Below are 5,044 nucleotides of genomic sequence, written 5' to 3'. Positions count from 1 at the left end.
ATGTATGATTATGGTTCTGCTCTTACTCTAAATTTTTACACAGCTTGTATGATTTATTTTATCTGTTGAAACACTGCTTTTATGTTAACACTTTTTTTTTTTTTTTCCTTTTCCTTTTTTAACATATAAATTTAATACCCTGAGCCTATTGCAGAGGCAGACTTGCGGACAAAAGGATGGATGGATGGATGGATGGATGGATGGATGGATGGATGGATGTGCAGAAGGAGTGTGCAGGAGGAGAAGGGGGGGGAGCATGTGGCTCAATTCAGCTGAAAGTATTTCGCTGATAACTCACTGTACACTGTGGCTAAAAATATTTGAAATGTTTACAGGCTGCATAAAATATACGTTTGACATATTAAAGCAGACTCCTATCAGCTGCTCAGTAACCATTCCAGTGAAACTCCTTAAAAGAAATCAAGCAAAATCACAGCCACCAGTCTGCTGTGCTGTTTCTAATTTGAAGGCAAATTCATCTCTGACACACAGCAGATTCCGTGCAGGTGGAAGCAAGCCCCTCACTGCTCCTCTCTCTGCCAGTCAAATTATGTCATCAGTGAAGGATCACTGGTTTTTAATGATACGGTGGCCTCCATACTGAGAAGCAGGTCCTCGCAGAGCAATATGCATAGCCAATAAAATGGCTGTCACCAAATTACAATTGACACTTAACATCACTAAATCTGCAGTGTAATTCCTTGTGACAGTTGTGTAGGTATATTAGAAGAAAATAATTTACTTCAAACCCAGCATGTAAGACACATTTTCCTGAGTGTAATTCATGTCACATTTACAGTAGCCAAAGCAAGCAGTCTCGAGGCAACCTTAATCTGGGAAGAGATCATAGATACTAACATGTTCATTGAAGTATGATTATTTATGCGTGCAATAAACAAAGCTAGAGCAGTTGTTCATTGTAGGTTTTAATTGTTATTGGGGATTTTAATTGTTATTGGGTTTTAAATGAATATTAGCCTCTTTTGCTTTAGGGATTAAGAAAACTATAAATACAAAGCAACATTTCAAATGGAAAACCGGCGTCGGCTGGAAGCATCTCGACGTTTTTCTGGACCAGAAGCCAAAGGAGAGCCCATAATTCCTTACTTCCCCTCCTCGCTCTAGCTGGCATTGTGTGTGAATTTGAATATCTGCATAGATTTAGCACGTGCTGGGGCACACCTCATGCCTTTAACTCCAGGAGATGGTGATAGACACAGGGAGCATCAGCACTGAGGTGGGCTTCCGTGCCCCCTCTTCCCCCAGGCGATAACGTTGTTGGAAAAAAAGGCAGGAGAGGCAAAAACTGCTTTCCTCCAGCTCACCTGTTTTTGAAATGTTCACCCACAGCCGCTTTGCGGGGGAGAACCCGCTCCGTCCTTATAAGCATATATAAATGTGACAGAGCTAAAGGTCTTCGCTCCTCAGGATGAAGTGGTTTGAACGCCTGGCGAAATGGGACTGCAAAAAATTCATTCCAACTTTGTCTCCAGGCAATTCACCTTTGGCCCAGTGATGATATGAGTCTTTCGGCTGATGGGGAAGGTATAATAAGTCAGGTCAGGCAGTCTTCGGCAGGCAGAGGCCTATTTGTTAGCAGAACGAAGCAGGTGTAGCATTTTGTGCTAGATTAGCTCATCCCAGCACGAGAATTACCTTACTGGAAGCCCTCAAGGTTACACATGAAATATATGAGGCAGGTGCTCGCTCTGCAGATGGCCCCTGTGTACGGGTAAGAGGGTTTATTTTAAAAACCCAAACACAAGAACATGAATCAATGGGGGTGAATTTCCCCCCCTCTTCTTACACACCAGCCTGCCAAGGAAGAGGCTGCCAAGGTCCACGTTCCGCGTGGCTGCCCAGAGAAGCTGTGGCTGCCCCATCCCTGGAGGGGTTCAAGGCCAGGCTGGATGGGGCTTGGAGAAACCTGGTCTGGTGGGACGTGTCCCTGACCATGGTAGAGGGGTGGCACTGGGTCATCTTTAAGGTCCCTTCCAGCCCAAACCACTCTAAAATTCTATGATTCTATGCTGGGAGACACCAACACGAGGGTCTCCCTCTTGTGCCATCCTTTCCTTTACAAACCACCAGATAAAATCCAAACATAATCAGAGACTAGTGTGCTTGGAGCCCCCACTATTTTGTCCCATCTGCTACCAGAAATTAAAAATTAATTGGGAAAACAACCAAAAAAACCCCCAACAAACCAACCATGCAGAACACCTCCACCCTTTTCAAACCAGCCTAAGCAAACGTCCACTAGTGTGCTTGGAGCCCCCACTACTTTGTCCCATCTGCTACCAGAAATTAAAAATTAATTGGGAAAACAACCAAAAAAAAAAAAACAACAACAAACCAACCATGCAGAACTCCTCCACCCTTTCCAAACCAGCCTAAGTAAATGTCTAGGTCTTTCAGTGGTTTCCTAGAAGTTTAGCTCGTCTCCCGTGAGTGACTGTGGCTGGGAAAAGGGTCACTCTGAGGGTATGAGTTTGCTGCTGCTGCTCCCACCCCATGTCTGTGGAGAGAAGGGCCATCCTCAGACCACCCAGCTGGGGTCAGGAACACTTTGGAGTACAGCAGATCAACAGAGAAGACCCAGAGGCTCCTCAGCCGCTGACCCTTAAGCACCCCAGTGTCAGCAAAAGAGTCGTTAGGTTTTGGCAGGTCTCTTTTAGATCTGCAGCTTTTGGAGCTCATGGAAAATATATGGGAGTGTTTCCTCACAGGGCATTCATAGAATCACAGAATGGCTGGGGTTGGAAGGGACCTGCAGAGATCATCCAGTCCAACCCCCTGCCAAAGCAGGGTCACCCAGAGCAGGTTGGACAGGAACATGTCTAGGCAGGGTCTGAGTGTCTCCAGAGAAGGAGACTCTACCACCTCTCTGGGCAGCCTCTGCCAGGGCTCTGCCACCCTCACAGCAAAGAATTTTTCTGTGTTCCAGCTTTTGCCCGTTGCTCCTAGTCCTGTCACTGGGCACCGCTGAAAAGATTCTGGCCCCATCCTCATGACACCCACCCTTTAACTATCTATAAAGGCTCTGCCACCCTCACAGCAAAGAATTTTTCTGTGTTCCAGCTTTTGCCCGTTGCTCCTAGTCCTGTCACTGGGCACCGCTGAAAAGATTCTGGCCCCATCCTCATGACACCCACCCTTTAACTATCTATAAACATTTATAAGATCCCCTCTCAGTCTTCTCCAGAGTAAAAAGACCCACGTCCCTCAGCCTTTCCTTATAAGAGAGATATTCTAGTCCCCTCCTCATCTTCATAGGCCTTTGCTGTACCCTCTCCAGCATTTCTCTGTCCTTGAACTGGGGAGCCCAGAACTGGACCCAGTGCTCCAGATGTGGAGTGGACCAGGGTGGAGGAGACGGGGAGGATCACCTGCTGACCACATGTTTCTTGATGCCCCCAGGATGCCATTGGCCTCCTTGGCCACAAGGGCACATTGCTGCCTCATGGTCATCCTGTTGTCCACCAGGACTCCCAGGTCTTTTTCCACAGAGATGCTTTCTTGGCAGACTTTGAGCATCCCAGGGACAGCATGGGTTTCCTGCACTTCAGCGAGGCTGCTTGGTGCTGCAGCCTGACATGGCTGTCAGCGTAGGCAGCAAAATAGAGGACTCCATGTGTTTTGAAATTAGAAAACAACGTGGGATGTGGTGGTGGATTATTTTTTTCTGTCTAGACGGGCAGACCTGCTTCAGGAAATATTGCTGTTTCCTAACCATCTCTGGAAAGACCTGGCTCCATAGTGCTCCAAGGGGAGTTAGAGTGGTGGCATGAGCGTGGGAAGAGTCTTATTTTTCCTTCCAGCACATCTCTGGAACAATTTGACAACGCAGATTCTGAAAACAATTTAAGTGGCACAGAATTACAAGTAATGGCACTTTGCAGAAAGTAGTCCTCAGCTCTCAAAGTCAATACCCACCAGGGTCCAGATGTAGTAACTTTTATGGAGCATTGCATACCAGAGGAGGCTTTTTTTAATCTTCTGCCTTTGTTGTGTTGAACACAATAGCCCATTGTATTTAAGATTTCATTATAACAGTTATTTTACAGCTGGCTCCACAAACTATCTATAAGCATCTCTTCGGAGCTTTTATAATTCAAATAAGTCAATGCTCCACAATTTACCTGCTTTTTCAGAACTGCTGAACAACTGCAACTGGTATTGAATCCAATATACAAAAAGTGTCCAAGTGATATAAAGAAGGTGAATTTCATTATTTGTCTGAATGCAGTTGGAAAGTTTCCTTTCACAAAGGTTGCACTGGAAAGACATTTGCAAGGGTCTGGGGGAGGTGCTGTCTGTGGATGGAAACACCAAAGATGTACATCTGCAACACTGGCTCCAAAGAGGCTGTTGTCAATGTGAGAAGGAGAAACGCTGCTAGAAAACAGCTACAGAAGCTTATCCCAGCCTGGAAAGGTATTTATTCACATGCTTATGGACTAAACACAGGTGTGAAGAGGGAGCTAGGAATGAGAAGCAAAAGAGGCAAAGCAACGTGAACATGTACCTGGATTGTCCTCACTGGATGCTCCTCACTGCAAAGCCAGAAGAAAAATATCCTGAGCCAGAGAAAGACTGGGGAAGTGCACTTCAACACGAATAATTTAGCAGTCAATAACGACATCCATTTCAGTCTTTAGCAGTAACCAAAGAACTTGGACTAAGTCCTTAATAAACTTGTTACAAAATGCTACAGTCCAGTTCAGAAATCACATCTTCACCTTTTTACTGGCGTGGGCTTGTGGGTATCCTGGCAAACACAAGCAAAGTGATGCAAAAGCTGAATTGACAGCAGGTGGAATCTAATCTCTCTGCCTTCCCCCATCGCCAAATAGGGTCATACCAACACTGCCTCCCAACCCAAGCTGGTTTGTCACACAACACATGGCCTACCACCTCATTACCTCGCCAGCCTCATTGGCAGAACTTCCACCCTGATGATACCTGCTTCAGTTGCTGAGGTTGGTAGTGTTTCAACTGAAACTTGGGAGATCCCTGGTGGGAATGCTTTCTTTTTGAGGTA

Source organism: Calidris pugnax, unplaced genomic scaffold (genome assembly GCF_001431845.1).
Source record: "Calidris pugnax isolate Ruff unplaced genomic scaffold, ASM143184v1 scaffold40, whole genome shotgun sequence".
NCBI classification, from domain to species: Eukaryota; Metazoa; Chordata; class Aves; order Charadriiformes; family Scolopacidae; genus Calidris; species Calidris pugnax.
This window is presented reverse-complemented; position numbering follows the sequence as displayed.